Below are 21,587 nucleotides of genomic sequence, written 5' to 3' on the forward strand. Positions count from 1 at the left end.
AAGGTCTTTGCCTGCAAGAACCGTTTTTACCCCTGTGAGAGGGGTTGGGAGTTTGGGACATGCCCACTAGGGAGGCCTGCCACAGAGAGGTCAGAGCAAAACTGGGGCTCTTTGGACAAACGATGACCTTTGTCGCTCAGGCCCATTCTGGGATTCCAAGGAGACAGTTTTGAGCTCCCCAATTCCCTGGAAATTGGCATTACCTTTGATTTTGCTCTGGATGTCATGATGATCCAACTCCTTTGCCTTGCAAAAGAAAACCTTCCATGTGGCCAGCTGCAGAAATAGAGATGGAAATGGTACTTTTCATGTCAATGTGACACCATATCCAAAGCAGCTAAGAATTGAAGATGATCCAGTTGGATACAAAGTTGAGGATTCCCAAAGATGTAGCGTGGCTCTTCTGGGCACTGGGCAGCTGGAAGAGACACTGGGGGGACCCAGCTCTCTTCTGTTCCTCCTGCCCCTGCTGGTGTACCCAGGGGCATTCGGTGATCCCCAGTGTAAACAGCCTCTCTCCAGCAAGGATGCTGCCCGGCAGCCCCCGTGTGACCAAAGACCAATGGGAGGTCTTCTTCTGAACCTGGAACCTGACAAGGGGTCCCACAGAGGATGCTGAAGCAGAAGATGAAGCAGAGGATGCTGAAGCCATGTCCACAGCAGGGTACTTACTTCCACATTGGGCAGTCTGGCCACGTGAGCCAGAGCATCAATGTAGGCTTCTCGGCCCAGAGTCTGCAGCCGGGGCTTCTCCGAGTTGATGTACTTGTGGAGCTCCTGTGGGTTGAAACAGCAGCTCAGAGTCATCGCACTGCCCTAAATCATCCCTTGCCATGCTACTGAGAGCTAAGCCCGGAAGGAATTTGTCCCACTACAGGAAGATCCTTTGGTTGCTGGCCCAAAGGAATCGAAGGATGATCTAATTCCGTATAAACACCCCCGCCCCCATAAAGTTGACAAGATCTTCAACATTTCTGAAGGTTGCTTATGGGAGTGATGTTTTCTCTGTCTTCTCAGCCAGTTGACTTCTAATATGGAAATGATCTAGACATATCTTCAGTAAACTAAGAGAATGGAGTCTGCTGCCTCTTTCTGTCAGGCCACGTTCGGATGTTGGAGAGGCAAAAGTCAGAAGCCCCATTCACACCTTATGTTCCACACTCGGACCACAAGTGGACAGTGCACAGGTGCAGATCTGGACACAAGGACAGCATTTCATACATGCTGTTGAATACAGGCACTGCTTGACACTCCCTCTCTGTACCAGGCCTGTGAGGGGCCCGTGCCCAGGTTCACTTTGAAAAGAAATGCAACTACAGTCGTGCACTCAAAATCACATACCAGTGTTCAGACACCTGCACACATCTACTACCCGATGTCTGAATAGGGCTTCCATTTCACTTACCTTCAAGATGCCAATTGTGTCCTGGATAGACGGGGCATCCTCCAGCAACCCCCTGAGCATCTTCTTGAAGGATGCCATTTTCTCCTTCAAGGAGGGAAAGAGAAGATAAGTCATGAGTAGGAGACACAACCGGTCTTGAGAATACAACATTGAAAAATCACTCACAATGACAGCGGTATCACGTTTTCTTCGCAAGAGAAAAAAGCCCAAGAAGAATTTACTTGGGTCCCTGGGTCCAGTTGATCCACCCCGGACACTGCCACGTGCAGGACGGCTGCTTTTACATTGAACGGCAGAGCTGGCTTCATTTTGCTGGAGGGAGAAAGATGATATTTTGTAGTGTGAGAAGGACTGGTGATCCAGCCAATGGAAGCTCCTCTAAAGAAGAGGAACATAGCAACCCAGCAAGGTCTGTAATGGGTTCTCCTCTTTTCCCTGAAAAGGTCCAATCCCGGTCTGGGAAGGACCTGATTTGGAGAAGGCCCTAATACTTAACAAATTAAAAGCTATATTTTTAAAAGGGGGAGATCCAGTTACAGATCTTTCCTGGTTTGCCACTGCCCTTTCTCTGTGGACTATAAGCATACCTGAGTTCCGTAAGAGTGTCCATGGTGAGGCTCAAGAGAAACCCAGGGTCTGGATGCTTCTTGATGTCCTCCATAATTTCCTGGCAGAGATCAAAGAGCAGAAGAGAGTTGGTCAGTACCCATGGACTTCATTGGGATAGCACCAGCCTCAAACACACACTTTTGGCAGTCAGGTTTTGACTGAGCCTGCGCTTGGTCATCATGTTCCATTCTCTGCCACATCTCACTCTCTAGTACGGCATCCACAGCCTTGTCTTTTTCATACGACAGCATCTCACTTTCACAGGACTTGGCATCCTTAATACCGTCAATAATGGACGTCAAGAATTCAGTCCAGCAGAGGATGACCTGAATATTCGAAGCATTGAGCTGTTAGAGATGAAGGACTCTCCGTGCCTTCCTGGAAATGGAGCGGGCACCCTTACTTGGTGGGCTGCTCTCAGGTCCTTTCTGGGGACCCCACCCCCTCCATGGAATATTCTGCTTCTGCCTCTCAGGGATAATGCAGAAGTGGGAAAGGGATCAGAGCAGAGAGTGGGAGCTTTCAGATCCCGTATGGGGCAAATGCCTCTCAGAGAAATGTCCTGGGCTCTAGGGAGGAAGGCCCTTTTCTGAATGGATCCCTACCTCAGCTCTTTCCATTTTCTCCACTCCAGTAGTCAGATCCCAGTAGTCAGATCTGGAAGGGAAGAAGAGTCGGGGGTGAGTGGGTTTAAGGACTTTGATTCCCATTTGGAATTTAAAAATGGGGATTCCCTTTCTTGGAATTAAGGCGGGCTACCAGTTCGAGGTTACATCCCAAGTCAGCCAGCCTATATGAATAATGAGAGATTAGCATCTCCCCAAGGGAAGCGACTTCTCACCAAAGGCCTTTTCATTCAGACCCACAAGTCTGCCAGGTTCCCAAGCACTAGCTGTCTCACCTTCCCCAAAGAGTCGGCCCCAGTCCCAACCAGGGGCACCTGCTCATCGATGGTGACTCCGGATACTGCCGGGGAGCCCCCTGTGGGAGTTGGAGGTGGTGCTGGAGTAGGCTCAATGCGGTGTTTCCATTTAAAGAACCTCCCTCTGGGGGGCTTGCCCTTGGCGGAGTCACTGGTAGGGGAGGACTTAAAGATCTGCCTACAGCAAAGGCAGACTCTTCGCAACCTAGAAGAGAGCAGGGAGAAGGTGAGAATGCGACCCTTAAGCAGACATTGGCAGGAGTTGGAGCCAATGGGGCAGGGAAGGAGTGCAGAACAGAAGGAGGGGCAGCAATACAGGTAGCCCAATAGGCTTCCAGATGGTGCATCCTCCTCCTTCTGGCTGAGGAATTGGGTCAAGACAGCTGCTCCAACGCTTTGGGGCAGAGACCTTTGACATATGGGGTGAAGTTCTGGTCAGCCCAGTTCAGCCAGATTATGTTAGAGCTGGGAAAGGTGCAGAGAAGAACCATGAACGAGCTCAGGGGTGAATGGAAACCGTGTAACCAAAAGGCAGTCCTGTTTTCAGGCACTGCATGACACTTCCTAGCTGGACCAGGCATGTGAGGGGCTCGTGCCCAGGTTCACTTTTAAAACACATGCAACTACAGTCATTCACACAAAATCACATACCAGTGTTCAGACACCTGCACACATGTACTACCGACTGTCTGAATAGGGCTTTCATTGCACTTGCCTTCAAGATGCTGATTAAGTTCCAGACAGAGGGGGCCTCCTCCAGCAAAGCCCTGATCATCCTCTGGAGCGCCTCAATGTTCTCGTTCTATGGGGGGCGGGGAGAAAAGATCAGACATGAGTATATGAGTGACAACCGGTCTTGAGAATGCAACATTGAAAAAGCACTCATGTTTATTGTGGTATTGTGTTTGATTCCAATTGGGCCAAGAAACCACCAGGACATATGGAAGTGGGAAAGGGTGCTCACAATTAACCCCGAAGAAGAGCTTATACATTAAATCTCAGAAAAGTAAGAAATCACCTGTGCAGGGAGTCACACCATTTCTAACTTGGTCATTCTTTTGGAACTCTCCCATTCAGTGTGGGGTCAAATATTCACTTTCCAAAGTCTTTTGGTAACCAGTTCAAACACCTTGAACCAATTTAGTTACATTTCCTACAGAATAATATCCAAACTCTTTAGCTTGCCATGTAACTCTAGAAAAAGACAACCATGGGACTTGACTTGAGAAGAAAGCATCATGCCAGTCTTTCTGAATGAAACCAGTGATGGAATGATGGAACGCCATCTTCTGAACTGGTTACCACTACAGGGCTTTGCTTCGGGTTCCAGTTGGGGCCAACTAGGAGATTTTCAGTTGACACTGAATTCTCCCTTCTTCATAGAACATATTATGACAAAGCAAAACTGTGGCATCCTTACATAGAAAAGATTCTGAAGTGGTCTCAAATGGGACAAGTAGCCCGGGAGTGGAAGCAGCAGGAGTTTGTGGCGCAGGAGAAAAAAAGGTCAATAAGAATATCCCTGCGTCCCTGGGTCCAGCTGGTTGACTCTGGACACGGCCAGGTGCAGGACTGCTGCTATTAGATTAATTGGCAGAGCTGGCTTCATTTCACTGGAGGAAGAAATCTTAGATTTCATCGTGTGAGGAGGGCTGGTGATCCAGCCCACGGAAGCTCATCTAGAGCAGAGCATCATGGCAAGCCAGCAAGTGTTGGGGAATGTCCTGGGCTGGGTGGAGGAAGGCCCTCTACTCAATGGTTCCTGACCTAAGACCTGGAATGGAAAAAGAAACAGAGAGGGGTGGGACACCGTCTTTTGGAATGAAGGCTGGCTACCATTGATTGGTTACATCACAAGTCAATAATCCATCGGTAAGAGAGCCGGCTTGCTACCAAATGGCAAAACCTAGCCTGGCTGCTGGGCAAAACTTTGGGGAGGAAGGAATGCTCTGTCACACATGTCTTGGTCTGTGGAGTCACACCAGCTGACTGGGGATGTGGATGGTAACTGTGCCTGTTGGTGGGGGCTGGCGTTACAGGGCTGTAACACAGCAATAAAACCACAAAGAAGACATTGGAAATGTGAATGGCACCTTGCTGACAGTGGGAAGGAAAAGGCTGACCAATGGGAAGACTAGTCCTCCCAGAAAACCAACGGAGAGACTAGCTCTCACCAGATGTAATTTTATCTGGCTCAGTAGGGCAATGGACTGAAATGACCCTGACACAATTAAAAAGAAATCATTAAAAACCACCTGATTTCCCAATTGCTCTGTGGGTTGGGTGGTGGGTAGCACCCATCATGCTCAACCCGCTCTGGTGCCCCCAGAAGCCAGAAGAGTGTTCCAAAGAAGTGGGACAGCACCCAAAAAGGCCCTTTCCCGGGTCCTAGAGCCCCAAACCTCTCAGAAACCAGGGACCGACAAAAGGGCCATCTGAGACGATCTAACCGGAAGGGATGTAACTGGAAAGGGAGAGGCGGGTCTGTAGGTAGACAGATGCCAAGCCCTGAAAGGCTTTCAAGGTCAGAACCAGGACCTTAAATTAAACTCGGAAGCCAATAGGCAACCAGTGCAATGACTGCAGGAGAGGTGTTACTCCATCATATTTTCTGGCACCCATGGGTAGGCGAGCCGCTGCATTCTGGACCCACTGTAGCTTCCTGATCGTCCTCAAAGGGAACCCTAGATAGAGAGCTCATCATGGCAATCACCAAGAAATATTACACACAGACACATAGAGCTGAGCTGCCACTGTCCCTTTCTCTCCACAACACCATCTCACACACAGACTACCAAACCAGAGCTCAAGGAAGGAAGGAAGGAAGGAAGGAAGGAAGGAAGGAAGGAAGGAAGGAAGGAAGGAAGGAAGGAAGGAAGGAAGGAAGGAAGCCAAGTACTGCTTTTGTCAATCTGAGAACCAGCAAAACCAGGTCGTTATACTGACAAGAGAACAGCATTACACTCAGTGCAGAGAAAAGGACATTACAGAATCAAACCTCCTTGCCTCTCCTGAGGCACAGCATGAAGCAGAAACCCCCCCAACCAAACCATCCCGGAGAAGAAGGTCAGAGATCCACTGGGTAGGAACCTCCTGAGGGTTCAGCTGTTCAGGCAGGTCCAGCTCAAGCTGCCTCTCCTTCAGCATGCACTGCGCCTTTTCACCCCGGTGGAAATGGCCAGCTATCTTTTGGCGCTTCTCCGCAAGAGCGCCATGGGAGCAGCAGGGGCCCGTAGCCAGGGTGTGTCCCAGGTTGTACATTGTGGCTGGCTATGGGCCCTAGCAGGGCCTGTGTGGTGGGAGCCCCCTATTGCAAGTGCCCTTCGAATCCTGGAGGCTTGGGAGCAGCAGCAGCTGCTGCTGCTAGCCGAGGGAAAGCAAGAACCATTGCTGCCAGCAGGAGAAAGGGGGTGAAAGGGGTCGCAGGTACAGCAGCACCATCATCGTCCCAAGACGCTTGTGGTCCTTTCCCCTGCTGACTCATGAAGATGCAGACAGTACCTACTACCCAGTACCTACTACTCAGTAGGTGCAGATGGCATGTCTATGGTCACTAAGGCAGAACTTGAAGTGATCCCACACCAGGCTGCCACCATGCTCACCGGCCCATGGGTGGTGAGGCTGCTTGTTCCTTCAGGGACCCCACCATCACAACTGGAGACTCGCATTGCTAAGGGGGATTGGGGGCATGGTGAGACCAATCTCCAAGCGAGACCACTCTGGTTGGGCTAGCAGCCAAAGCAGTCAGCATCTCCTTCACAACATGTATTCAACATCAGTCAGTCCCTGCTCATACCTTTGGCTAGTTCACACAGAGAGATGCAGCAAGTTCTCATCATCACTGGCAAGAAGCAAGCAGCCTGGCCTCTGTTGGAGGGTTTCCTTGTCTCAGGTTCAGGATTACATGTCAAAAGGATCTTCACTTTCAAGGACTCTTCTAATCGGAGGCACCTTCAGCAAGTTTCAGGTCTAGATGCAAGTGCCTTACAGTTCTGTGTCCCCCTTGTGAGGAACAAGCAGGCCCAGTGCTACCGTTAGGCCAACTAGGCAGCAGAGTGCAGACCTCAGACCTCAGGGGGGCGCAGAGTGTAGAGTGTCAATGTGTTTGCCTAGGGCGCAAAAGAGTCTGGCACCGACCCTGGGAACAAGTGCATCAACATCCTACTGTTGGTTTTTTCTGCTAGTTAGATTGTCTTCAACATATTCCAAAGCCCAGCTTTCTAGGCCATATGGAAGTTTTGATGCTGTCCATGAGATGTATTTGACATTACGAGAGGGAGGGAGGGAGGGAGGGAGAGATAAACCTCTTCATTTGTCTCTGCTCAGGAGACTTCCATGCTCCTTTTGAATTTGGTCTGCAATTGAACGTACTGTAAGGAAGTTGCTATTATTTGCTCTGCTGTGGAATACAAAACTACACTTCTCTTGAAGATGTGACCACGTTTGTACCACATGAGAAACAACAGACGGATCAGAAAGAGGTGTCAATCCAGCACAGAGCAGCATGTCTTGACACCATGCAAAACTCAGTAGTGAGAATCCCAAGGAACACATTAGAAGAGAGCCTTTTCTATTGGAATCCTCAACTTCAGTTAGAAACTGTTGTTACAAGCAAAGAAGTGTGTACTGTCCTTCTCCTTGATCTGTCTGACAGCCTTGAGGTGCGTCAGGGAGATGAAAGAGAAGATCATGAATGGTTTTGTGCAAGTGTCATCCGCAGTAACATACAAGAAGCCCACGCGCAAGCCTGTGTTGCCAAAGAGCAGAGCGGAGGGGAGGGCCAGCAGACCCACACACCTTTCTCCTCTGCCTGGTAGGCATGCTGGTCGATGCAAGTCTCTGTGCTTCTCACTTTGGTGGATGGCACCTAGCAGTCAATGCTGCAGCCTACCTCTCTTAGGTTAGATTTGGAGAAAAATGTGGCAGATGCTGGACACCCCTGAACCAAGTTTGTAATCTCCAAAGCCACAAATTCTTCAACACACCAACACACTCTTGCTTTCTCTGTGTAATTCTCCATTAGGATACCATCCCTGTTGGATGCTGTCCTCTTAGGAACCTAGGAAGCTGCCATATACTGAGTCAGACTATTAGTCCATCTAGCTCAGTATTTTCTACACAGAGTGGCAGTGGCTTCTCCAAGGCTACAGGCAGGAATTTCTCTCAGCCCTATCTTGGAGAAGCCAGGGAGAACAAAGCTAGGAGTCAGTCACTGTATGGCGCACAGTAGGGCCCCTATCCTTCTTATAAACCCCTGGAGGCTGTGCAAAATCAATTTCTTAGGACAATACTAAGAGCACCAAGATGTGCTCATTCTGTGATGTTGAGATTTGATCTGGGTATTCTGAGAATTGAGGCTAGAGCTTGGATGTTGATCCTAGCATTTTGGCTTAGGATAAACTTCTTTCCTCAAGGATGGATTTTGGCCATTTGGGTTGATAGTTTTCAATCTTCTTGGGCCCAGGCAATCCATGCTAAAATTCTTTCATTGGGATTCTCCATGGATTATCTGGTTTTGTTGAGCCATAATCAAGCTCTACAGGCTCTGAAGCAGAGAATCCTGGATAATGAAAAGCAACACGAGTTTTCCATGATCCCAGATCAAAAACAGCTGGACGGCCAAGGTTCCCCAGCCCTGCTTTAGAGCAAGGTATGACCTGCTCCCGTCGGTTGTGCATGTGGGGAGAATAAAGAGTATACCTAGGGAAGATAGAATCTGCCCTTGTGGTTATAGGCAGATTGAAACCATCCAACATGTATTGCTCCGTTGTTTGTTTTACAGAGAGTTAAGACCCTCCCTGATATCTCCTTGTCTGGCACCCTCTCCAGGATGCTTAGAAGACATTTGTGTCTCTTATCTTTGGACAGATCAATCTCCATCTATTACATATAAGGTCGCGAAGTGTTGCTCTAATGCTGTGTGGTTACGTCAGTTTTTTATTTCATGCGTATGTTCTTCCTGAAGTTTTAGTTTCTATTTCTATTTCTTGTTAGCAATTGCTAGTTAAGTCTTTGATTGGTACTGTATGTGACCGATGTTTTATTATTTTCTAGCAACTGTTAATCTTTTGTAGGATTTATTTATTCTCCCATTTTTAGTTGTTTTATAAGCTGACCATGGGTCGTGAATAAAATATCTGTCTATCTACAGTATCTATCTATCTATCTATCTATCTATCTATCTATCTATCTATCTAATATGCCATTACAAAGTAAAAACCTCTGCTAGAAGTCAGTGAGCTGGTTTTGTTGTTGTTAGCAAATAGGCAACACCAAAACTATTTTGTGAAAATATACCAATAACAACATTTAGAAAAATCTACCAGCACCTGGGGAATTCTCCCCACCCTGCTTTCCACTTTCATTTTGTCGGCGCTGTGTCATTTTTCTCCCCCTTCACACTCTCTTGCTTCGTAGTTGTCCAAGTCGCTAAGTGAGGTTACATGAAGAGGACCAGAAAGGGCCAGCACCAATGTGCCTCCTGGCCATTATAAGTAGGAGGATCCATGGAGAACAGGGCTTGCCTGTAAAGCAGAACCCGTTTTAGCCCTTCCAGAGATGGTGATATGAAAGGAAACCCCTTCATTCATTCCCTGGGCCTGCTTTGGATCTTCTTTACAGAGATCATGGGAGCATTGTGGAATTAAAAGGGCATGGCTGAAGTTGTCCTCAGGTTGAATTCAAACCCAGTTATCCATGGATCCTATATCTGTGGTTTAGCATATCCGTGGTCGGGCAATTGACACCCGACCCCGGCTTACACGGAAAAGAAATGGTTAATTTCTGTGTATCCACGGTATGGAGATGCCCGAAAATATCCTCCAAAAATATTTCCAGATGCCGTTTTGTAAAAGGGAGCTCATTAAGTTTTTAAAAAAACTATTTTCTGCAAAAAAATTTGCTGAATAATGGAAAGGACTAAGACGGGGGTGGGTGGGTGGCTAGCTGGGTGCCCACAGAGCACAGTAGGGTGCTTTATTTCACTCTTTTAAACGTTCTGTGGCCATTTCCCCAGCAATTTTTTCATTGACTTAATGCCTTGGTATATGCAGTTTCGGAATAGGCGGTTGTAGCGGAGAATGGAACCCTCCCAGATATCGAGGTCCGCCAGTATATCCCTTCCTTGAGCGGTATGGGATCCAGCCACAGACAAGCACACTCTTCCAGAAACATACAAACTGGGCCTGAGTGTTGAGACAGTGCAGTACAAGACTAACAAGAAGTCTGCAATGGGGAAGTGACTGAAAAGGTGCAGCTTGACACACCTCCTCACATAGGCGACAAGGAGAAGGAATGGCCAACTTCTGCATCCGATAGCTGTCCACACTGGAGCCAGTGTGGTGTAGAGTTGGACTAGGACTGGGGAGCCCCGAGTTCAAATCCCTGTTCAGCCATGAAGCTCATTGGGTGACTCTGGGCCAGTCACTCATTTCTCAGCCTAACCTACCTCACAGGCTTGTTGTGAGGGCAAACCTAACCACAGACACCACTTCAAACACAGGAAGCAATGAAGAATCCACCTTCCCTTTTGATGAAGCCCCCCAAAGGTCAACCAAACCGACAGAAAGCAGCTCTCGTCAACGAGGTGGCTGCACCGCTGCTGACCCACCAGGCATGGAAAGGGCCTTGATGGATGCTCAGCAACTCCCCTGTCTTTGCGGTGCTGGGAAGTAAGCAGAACCAGGGAGTTTCACTACACTCCTGGTGGGCTATGAGGGGTGGGGGTGGCACAAGCCCTGCAGATCTGGACTCCTGGAAACATTTGTCCATCCAGGGCAATCTCAGAATCAAGATTGGGATGACACTAGTGTTAGTCTAAAGGTCTCGCAGAAGTCGAGATGTGGTAACTTCAATCAATGGACAGCTCAGGCTTCACAGAGACTTCCGATCTTCGGTCTTGTCTGTGCCTTCCATCCTCCTCCTAGTTATTTCCCTCTGGGATGGATGGTTTCTCCCCACCCCCCTAAGAGACCCTTTAAAACATACCAGGACGGCAACACGTATTCAGCACAAGGCATTCGCTGCCCACAGTTCTGGCTGGTGCCCACAGAGAGAGGCAGCAAGGAGGACTCACCATCCCTCAGGCAGGAAGAAGCCGGTCTTTCCAAGCCAGATCCCTTTCCTCCTGTGTGTGTGTCAGGACTCCTGCCAGAGGCCCAGGGGGAGCGGGGAGGAGTTCCCTTACTGGGGTGGGATCCTTGTCCGGAAGGGATTCCCAGGAGGCTGCTGCCACCATCCACTTTATTATTTTGATGTGGGGAAACACACTCCCCATATACAGTGCCTGGGGGTGGGGGATTAAGGGGCCAAACCCTCCCCAAAGGGCTGAGCAGTCCTCGGCCTCCAAAGGCAGGTGCCGAAGGCAGACCCAGAGCAGCCAGGATTTCGTTTCGGATTCCAAGGAAAAGCGGTGCAGCAAGAACTTTTCATCAAAGAGATGACCAGAGAGAGGTCTCAGTAACCTGGCAATGCAGATCCCCAGCGATCCGCACAGAAGAACCACTTCCCTCCGGAGGCCTTGCACGGATGTCCTGGTCCTTCTTCCTCACAGCCTGCGGCCTTCTTCCCAGCTCCCCAGCAGCTCTCGGCCTGCTTCTTCCTCGGGGTCCTCCTCCTCCTCCTCCTCCTCCTCCTGGGACAGACTCACCAAGAGACCAGAGCTTCTGCTGGGGGTGAAGCCAGGAATCCCGCCCAGTCCTCTGATCTGGTCCCTTTGATTTGGCTCTAAGCGAGGCCTAGTCCTCCCTCCAGTCCTTACACTGTAATGCTACATTGTGCGTTATCACCTCTTCAGGATGACTAGTCCTCATTGTCCTAGATGTCACTGACTGCAGATGCCTCCCTAGCTGAGCAATTAGCTGGCCAGCAAGATTCCTGGGAAGAGGCAAAGGGTGCCCTAACAGCTCATCCAGAGAGAGGAGGGGGGTTTCGTTTGGTTGTGTAGCACCAGCCTTTCCAATCACACAGTCACAATTGTTGGAGATGGAGTTCCAGTGCATCGACCTCTTGCACCAACTATCCTAATGATGACCACTAGGGGCATTGGGAGTAGAGGTCGTGAGTGGGGGTCTCCCTCAACTCTTCTAGCTGCCTCTACTCTATGAGCCCTGATCTGACTCTTCTGCACTTCCTGTGCTGATGAGACTCAATCCTTCCTTTCCTCTTAGAGAACCGATGGAAACATCTGTCTCCCTCCTTACCTATTCATCATGTTGGCCTTTAGATTAGGGTTAGGCTTTCCTACCCAAGTGTACTTCACCAATCAATGCTTAGTATTCAGTTCAACAAGAATCTCCATGCATTTTCTCTAAAGAGCTGCAACAACTAGACCATCCTCTGCTACCTACTCTGGAACGGGAGTGTGTGCTCATTCCTTAGTGCTCTGCTGCTTTACCTACTGGGGGTGAAAATTAACAACCTTCAACAACAATCACTGACGTCTGTGTTCTAAATTGCTTCCTCTTTTGCCTGGTTTATTTTTCTTCCCTGCAGAAAATGTATGGAGGCTAGAAAAGTGATGTTCCCCTGACATTTGCAAGAGTGGGAAAGGCAGAAACACCACTGGAGAGACACAACCCAATCAATCAGGGCATCCAGAAGGAAGGGCACGGCCTGCTCCCCACCCGTTAAAATGTTGAAAGTTGATCTTTATAGAAGGCTGCAGTGCCCAGGCTGACGCCTTGCCTGCACATGCTCCAAGTCATGTGCTTGCATGGTGGCCCGTTTGAAGAACTACTCCGAGAGTGAGAAAATAAGATTCCAAGAGCAGAATTACATTATCAATTGATTTATTTTATTTAACGTATTTATGTACCACCCGAAACGTATGTCTCTGGGAGGCTTACAATAAACAGTACACATTATATAAAAATAAAACATTAAAATAATGTATTGTCCTTGGTATGAAAATGTGAAAGACACCAATTTTTGTATGATACTAAAAACAAAATCCCGCAATTAATACAACCTTTATTGGGTCTTTCTAGCAAAATGAAGAGAGCATCTCAGAACGGAAAACTTCTTCTGGCCATGACTTCCTGATGGGGGAAAGAAGGGCTGGATATGGGCCACAACAGGTGGTTGTGTCTTATAGACAGGTCAGTCGAGTTGAATGACGTCTTCCCATTCATCAGTGGGCCAGATCCCCTTGGGCTGTACATTGGGTAGTGTGGTCTTCCAGTCCCATGCCTTCACAGGTATCTTCCATGGTTGGCTTTGAAGTACTGGAGGGCTTCACACGGTACACGTACCCTGAGTTCTATGAACTCGGTCCAACAGAGTGTGAATTTGGAAAACAGGGACCTGTGTAACATAAAGGACAGGAGGGTTAATGGAATGCATTTTTTGAAAAAGCCTTGCCATGAACTGGAGCACAACCTTTGTGGAAAAGCAAGATATATATAGTAGTAGTAGTGGTGGTAGTAGTAGTAGTAGTAGTAGTAGTAGTGACTAATAAGAACATTCTGCTTTCTCCAGGAAGGCTGACAGCAGGATACCATCCATCCTCAGGCAGTCATAGCTCCACATTATTGACCCTTCCAGGAGAATTAACACTTCCTGGGGAATATCACTCAGTCAGTTTCATGGGAAAGCCAGCATTTGATCACAGGTGGTCTTAGTCCAAGTGTAGCACACTCTCAAGAATGCTGTTCTGGCTGTAAGCATGACGCACCATTTTTGAAAAATGCTGGAACCAAGCTGGCCCTCATACATACAAATGATATTCCCCAGGAATTGTAGATTCTCTTGGAAGGGTCAATAATGTGGAGCTTAACTGACTGAGGATGGATGGCATCCTGCTTTCAGCCTTCCTGGGGGAAGCTTGTTCTTACTATTCACTACTAGTATTTATATAGATTGCTTTTCCACAAATGTTTCCAAAGCAGTTTACATAGAAAAAGAAACACCAAATGGAGGGCCTCACTGTTGGAAATTCTCTGTGGTGAGAGAATCCCTTTCTCATTATAGCAGAGTGCACAGTGGCACAACACAGCGGAAATTTAGTTAAGCATGCGTGTGTGCTGAGAGTAAAGTAACTTGGAGCCAATTCATAGTTTCAAATCAATATAAAAGGCATTTATGAAGGAACTCCTTTCTAGATAGGAAAGTGAGGAGTTAGGATCTCTAATCTATCTATCTAGCTGGATGCAGATGGATTCTGCATCTTCTGTGCAAGTATGGTACAGGGAGAGAGGCCTGCCATGTTGCAAGGTAGCAGGGCAGGTAGGAAAGAAAGAGAGAGAGGGAGGAAGTTGAATCCCTAAGAGTAGCAATCTACATTTCAAAGGGATAGCATCAGAGCAGTGGAGAAGGGATGACTGTCTGAGACAAAGAGACAGCGCAAAGTCCTTTAACTTCCAACACTCACTGCTTCCTCACCTGGACTTTGACTGTGGTTTGAAACACAGTTAACTCTTTCTTCTAGCTCCAACACAAGGTTGGTTAAAAAGAAAAGAGCAGGTTGTCTTTCAGGCAGAATTTGCCCACCATTCCTAACCTTCTCATTGAGGAGTCCTTGAGATGCCTCTGTGGGATTCCAGGGTTCCCCAAAAGACAGTTTGAAAACCCAACTGCAGATGATGCAATTGCTTGATGCCTGGTGGGCTCTTTCTTGTTTACGCTCCCTCCACCAAGACAGATGCTCTGTGCTTCCTGGGAGGAGCATTTCATCTTAGGATGGTCGGGTAGCTCATTTTCTTCCTCCCAGACATGGAACCCAAATCATACTTGAATTTCTTGCCTGATTTGGCCTGTGTTCCTCCATTCCACACATTCACATCATCTTCTCCCTGAAAGGAGAGCTCCGAGCTGTCTTCCACCTGTAAGGGAGACAAAAATACACCTTGTATGAAGAAAAATATTTCATAGAGGCTGCAGTTGAGCACTGGAAACACACAAAACAGAGAGAATGCTACATCTGAATTGGTCACCTTTGTGCATGTAACCTCTGCTACAGTTTGAAAGAGACGTCTCTAGTGGATTTGAAGATATGCAGAGGTGCAAGTGCCAAATTGTAAGAATGCTGATTCCTCCACCCTGACCCCCAAAGCAAACAATTTTAAAGACTAATTCATACATACATATTCACCCAGCTCATGGCTAAATGTCCGAAACAACAACTCCATTGAAAAGCTTTGTGCTTGAGGTGATATGGAGGTTGCAATTGCAGTGTTGTTAGGGGAGACTATTCAGAGATGCGAATTACCACCCAATGTTTCAATGATCCAGTGAATATGTGACACACATCCATCAACCTTAAGTAAGAAAATGGATCAGAGTGTGTTCCTGTCAATCTTGCTTAATGGCCATTGAGATGATCTGCAAGTGGAAGGTCACTGCGCTCTCCACTCACATCACAGATATTTTGGATACTATCTCTTATTCAGTTCCTTTACAACCTTTTCCAGATTGATCAAAACTATAATGCCCTATTCTCAGGCTTTGATTATATTTTCCAAAATATCTCATGGATATTATCCATTTGCCATTTGGAGTTGGTAGCCCAAAAGACGGATGTTTCTAGATAGGACCTCAATATTTACTAGTACATTTTATCTCTCCAATGGTAATAGCCTGCTCTTTTTGAGTTAGCAGGTTAACTTAGAAACAGCAGCAGGTAGAGATGAGATTCTAACAGCAGGAGACGGGATTCTGAATGGAATGCTTAAAGGCCCGCAACTAATGGGCAGGGCGAATTGCACAATAGTTTCACCCCAAACTCTTGCCGCCGATCTCAGTCGGGCAGCAATTGTGCCTACAGGAACTGCACAACTGCTCTGTCCGGGTGGCTGCAGGCCATTGAACATGACTGTAGAGCTGTGCCAAGAACCCACCGAAAAGCGGCTCCTGCCGGGCCCAGATCCTATTGAAAGGGAATCCATTGCACAGTAAATGTCTAAAATCAGGCTTTGGGGAATGTTTCTTTTGCCTAGTGTCTGTATATCATAATGCTTATGCCACTGGAATTCTTGAGAGACCCAGCAGCAACACTCACCAGTACTCCTTTCCGAGGAGACGATTCAGGCACAAACTGACTGAGCATAGCGTTAGAGACGAACAAAATCCCCAACATTGATAGCAGATGGACACACGTAAAAGGAGCCTTGTCAGTGAGGGCTGGGACATGAAGCATCAGAGCGGAAGGTAGGCAACCACATTTCCAAGTGATGCACTGGAGATTTCCCCGATGGAAGGGACATAGGTGGTCCATTGATATGGGGGAAAGTGAGGAGGTGCAATAGCAATAACAATAGCACTTACCTTTATATACCGCTCTATAGCCGGAGCTCTCTACGCGGTTTACAATGATTTCAGCATATTGCCCCCAACATTCTGGGTACTCATTTTACCGACCTCGGAAGGATGGAAGGCTGAGTCAACCTTGAGCCCCTGGTCAGGATCGAACTTGTAACCTTCTGGTTACAGGGTGGCAGTTTTACTACTGTGCCACCAGGGGCTCATCAGGCACTCAGGCACATCAGTGGGGTGGCAGCTAAACCAAAAGCAAGCCCGCTCCTGTCTGCATGGCCCCATCAGGTTTTCTGCTTCTTAGCATGCTACAGTGCAACACAAGGTTGAGAACTCAGTAGCCTGATTCACATGTTATGTTCAACACTTGCACAATGAGGGTACGTTGTCCACAGATACCGCTCTGTACACAGGTGGAGTGATTCACATGTTATGTTGAAGACAGGTGCAGCAGTGCCCATCTTAGATCTGTATGAAACACTTGTGGGGCCAGTACCCAGATTCCCTTTAAAAATGAACCCCATCCTGTCATTCACAGAAAAACATGAACAAGTGGACAGATATCTGTACACTAGTACAACATAATGTCTGAATAGGGCTTCCCTGGTGTGTGTGCGCGCATGAGTGGACAGAAAACATTCCCCCTGTAAAACCTTGTGGTCAATCTGTATTGCAGACACTTTGAAAGGAGGGCTTACCCAAGAGGGGCAAAGCACTACAGACAAACATGAGTATACTATCCATCAACCTTGCCAGATTTGTGCTTTGGTGGTAATCCTGCCTTCTGAAATGCTGGAATCATATCTGTCTTATAGTCTGGAATAAAAATCCCCAAGTCCACATCATTGCTGTAAGGACCTTGAATGGACTTTGAAGTGCGTTCAGCTGGTGTATGAACGCACACTCTCTCCTCCGGAGGAGTTTCGGGGTAACAGCCCTTTCTGTAAAGCCCTCAGGCCAAACAGAGAGGTGTTAAGGGCTCTCTCGAAGGCCAACACTGAACTCGAGTTCTAGTCCAGCAATATCTAGAGGACCACCGGTTGAGGACCTCTGGGAGCAAACAGTGATAAAGGGGTGTGTGTGTGTGTGTGTGTGTGTGTGTGTGTGTGTGTGTGTGTGTGTGTGAATTCTCAGTCCCGGGTTGGCCTGTGGTTACCCACAGCTGTGCCCCATTCACTGCCCTGCCCACAAGCCTCCACTGGCAGAAGAGACCCCTTCTGTTCCTGGCTTCTATCGGCCAACCAACGTTTGGGGGACTCCTGTGGAGAACCAAAGGGATCTCTCCCTTCAAGCAACAGCTGTAGATTGAGCAGTGGAAAGTGGATTCCTTGACCCTAGAAGTGATGCCCTGACTGGAATGACTTGCCCCCCACAGCTCCAGGGGGCACAGTGGAGTATGTATGTATGTATGTATGTATGTATGTATGTATGTAATATCCCGCTTTTCTTCCAAGGAGCCCAGAGCAGTGTGCGGGGTTGTGTTTATCCCCACAACCACCCTGTGAGGTGGGCGAGGCTGAGAGAGACGTGACTGGCCCAGAGTCCGCCAGGGAATGTCATGGCTGAACGGGGATTAGAGCTCCGGCCTCCCCAGTCCTCGTCCAACACGCTAACCATGACACCACACTGGAGGCAGTGTTGCCTGGAAGACCACAACCACCAACAGCCCAAATTAGACCTTGAAAGAGGCTTCCATGAAGGGGGGATATCCCAAAGCAACCGTTTTGCCCGACTCATCTGCTGCCACTGGAGTCAGGGGGCAGTGAGCTCAGGTGTGTGACATCACATGGGGGGGCGTGGCCATAAGCTGGAAGGGCCCAGGTGGCCCTCTGGAGCTCTTTTCCTAGCTGGCTTTGTTGTCAGCTGGAGGTCTTCTTGCTTCAAGGTGGCTCCTAGGCAGCTGGGCAGCTTGGGTTCTTGGAGAGGAAGGGGAGGAGAGCTGGTAGCAAGCCTGAATGGTCCCCTTTGCTAAGCAGGATCCATCCTGGTTTACATGGGAAGGGGAGACTACATCATGTGAGCCCTGTAAGATATTCCCCCCTCAGGGGATGGAAGGGCCGCTCTGGGAAGTGCATCTGCAGGCTTGCATGCAGAAGGTTCCAGATTCCCTCCCTGGCAGCATCTCCAAGATAGGGCTGAGAGAGGCTCCTGCCTGCAATCTTGGAGAAGCCGCTGCCCGTCCGAGGAGACAATCTGGAGCTAGATGGACCAAGGGTCTGACTCAGTATATGGCAGCTTCCAGGGTGTGTGGCTCCATGGATCTAAAGAGCCAAGCTGACCAAGGAAAGAAACTACTAGCCAGAGCAGCCAGGGACTGTGGGAGCGACGGAGGAACAGCAGCATCCCGCTGAGAATGCAAAGCATTGACGAGCTTCCTGTATTCCTAGGTAACCACTGGAAAAGGTGAGGTGTGCCATCAAGTCAATTTCGACTCCTGGCACCCACAGAACCCTGTGGTTGTCTTTGGTAGAATATAGGAGGGGTTGACCATTGCTATCTCCTGCACAGTGTGAGATGATGCCTTTCAGCATCTTCCTATATCACTGCTGCCCGATAGAGGTTTTTCCCATAGTACCAGCGGGGATTCGAACTGGCAACCTCTGGCTCCCTAGTCTAGTCGTTTTCCTGCTGTGCTATTAGTCCATCTGCTTAATTATAGCTTCGTCCAGGACTGGATTAGCCCTCCCCAGTAAAAACTATATTGGGAAACACTTGGGAACTAGAAAGTGGCACAAGCAGGAAAAACAGGGACAAGCAAGAAAGCTGATACTTATAATATTTCTATACCACTTTCCAACAGAAGTCCTCTTAAGTAGTTTACATAAATATGAATAAATTTTAAAAATGGCTCCCTGTCCCCCAAAGGGCTCAGAATCTAAAAAAGAAACATAAGATAGACACCAGCAACAGTCACTGGAGGGATGCTGTGCTGGAGATGGATAGGGCCAGTTGCTCTCCCCCTGCTACAGATAAGAGAATCACCACTTTTAAAAGTTGCCTCTTTGCTCTTTTAGCTGGGATACTAGTAGTAGCAATGATGATGATGATGATGGTGATGATGATGATGATGGTATCAAATGCAGTCAATAACATCAACTAGATTGTGTGTAAATAGAATAATAATAATGATAAATATAATTATTTTTAAATATATATATCTTTATTTAGAAGATAGAAAGCACCGTGGTCCTCAGTTATTGTTTCTTTATTGTTACTATTATCTGTAGACTGTTTTTCAACAAAAAGCAAACTCTTCTCAGAGCAGTTTGCACAGGGGAAAGGTTTGCTGTCCCCAGAGGGCTCACAGTCCACCTAGAAAGAAGGGAGACCCCAGCAAGAGCCTCTGGAGGGATGCCGTGGTGGGGCTGGACAGGGCCAGATGCTCTCCCCCTGCTTAACCTAAAGGGCATCACCGCTTTGCTGGGTGCTCCGTTGCTCAGTCCACAGGGGGACCTTGCCTCTCCAAGCAGACCAGGCTAATAATTACTTGACTTTTATTTGAACATCTGCGCCCTGCCTTTCTCCACAGGCCCCAAGTATCCCATAGAAAGCAAAAAGGTCATTTCCCAAGGCGCCATGAAATGGGGCACCCCCACATGCTGTGGGGGCAGAGCAGGCACTGGAAAACTACCCCAGAAGACAAACAACCCTGTTCAAAGCAGCCGTTGAGCAGCAACTGTTACCCAGAAACCTTCAATGATAGAACCCTGGCCCTGTTTGAGCAGGAATAACTCTCCTGGCCTTCCTCTTCCCTGGGGGTTTCCAACCTCTCCTCCTCTGCCTTTCAAAGCAACCCAAGAAAAGTGTCAGGAGATAAGGATCAGAGGAGGATCTGGGGCCCAATTCTCACTCAGCCTGAAGCTCCCTTGGGGGAATTGGGGCCAATCTCTTGCTACCTACGCAACCTTAAAAGATGGTTGTGAGGCTAAAAGATGAGTGGGGAGCAAAGGAAGAGATCCATGTACATTCATTGCCCTGAGCTTTCGGCCAAAGGGTGGGTAAGACTATAATTGCTTGCTAGTGGCAAATTAGTATAAGTATTCTGTCTATTTTGTGGGGAAATGTCTAACGTGATGCCTGTATAATTCACAGTTACATCTGGGGAATAGCTACAGCGAGAAAGAAGGTAAGCAGCTTCTTCTTCTACTTCTCCTCCTCCTCCTCCTCCTCCTCCTCCTGCTCCTCCTCCATAAGCTTCTATACAGTGTTGGATTTATTCATTTTTTGATAAGTAAAGAAGCACATTTTCATTGATGCCAAAAGCCAGGAGAAATTAACCAGTAGGGTGCACATTGTGGGGTGCCTCTGTTATGGCAAAAGAGAAATTTCCAGACTGGATTGGGCAAGGTTCGGACCACAATGTGGGTCTGGACATTTAAATTTGCATTCTGATTGGGCAAGATCTCCAGGATTTTTAAATTGTATATGGAATTGGGCAAGATCAAGGCCTGTGTGGGCCTCGATTTTTAAATTGCATCCCCCAGGTTGACATTGACATTTGTATTCTGATTGGGCAAGACCTCTAGGGTTTTTAAATTCTGTAAGGAATTGGGCAAGATCAGGGCCTGTGTGGGCCTCGATTTTTAAATTGCATCCCCAAGCTTGACTGAGCACACAATCTCTAGGTTCCCTTAGAGTGAATTGGGCACGATACCATTTTTTTTAAATTTCCATGTCTGGGCAGCTTTAAGCCAGTGGACTGGAGTTCCATGAGCTTGGAATCTCCAATGGCTCAACTGGGCAAGACAATTGGTGTCTTTAAATTCTGTCAGGACCTTGTGGACATATTTTTCAGCCAGGGGTGTAGTGTTAAATTTGGATCGACTGACCACCCACTTTTATTCATGCTCTTGATCAAGTCTGAATCAAATGGATCACGTTGCGTGTTTTATATGCGCTGTGTCCCAGGTTTTGAATGACCCATGAAGAGATGACTTCTTGTTTAGTGCACTCATGGCCATCTCGGATCCTCATTCCTTACTCAAGGAAAGCATTGATTTTGAATGCTGGGCTCAAGGTTCTGATGTTTTTCTGTCTATTGATAACATGGAAGGAATCATATCACATGCAAATGTTTAAATTGGTTGTGTCATGCAAGGGTTTTGAGAACTGTCTTGATTAAAGAAATAGTCTGATTGCCTTGTCAGTAAGAAAGGTGCCTGCAGCCTAGGTGCAAATCATGCTATCTTGCACAGACACAAAAAGCCTTGTGGAAGGTTGTGTCTTTGTTGAAGATGATGTTAAGCATTTTAGCATTCAAGGCTCTTCAGACATGGATCGCATGAACGCCCGGCCTGAGAAATTGACACAATATTGAGCGGAGGTGAATGCACCTGCTTAAGGAGAGGAAGGCAGATCACCAAAGGCGGCAGGAGTCCTGTGATGAGGATGGGGTAAGTAACT

The sequence above is a fragment of the Hemicordylus capensis genome, chromosome 2 (assembly GCF_027244095.1).
Source record: "Hemicordylus capensis ecotype Gifberg chromosome 2, rHemCap1.1.pri, whole genome shotgun sequence".
In the NCBI taxonomy this organism is placed as follows: domain Eukaryota; kingdom Metazoa; phylum Chordata; class Lepidosauria; order Squamata; family Cordylidae; genus Hemicordylus; species Hemicordylus capensis.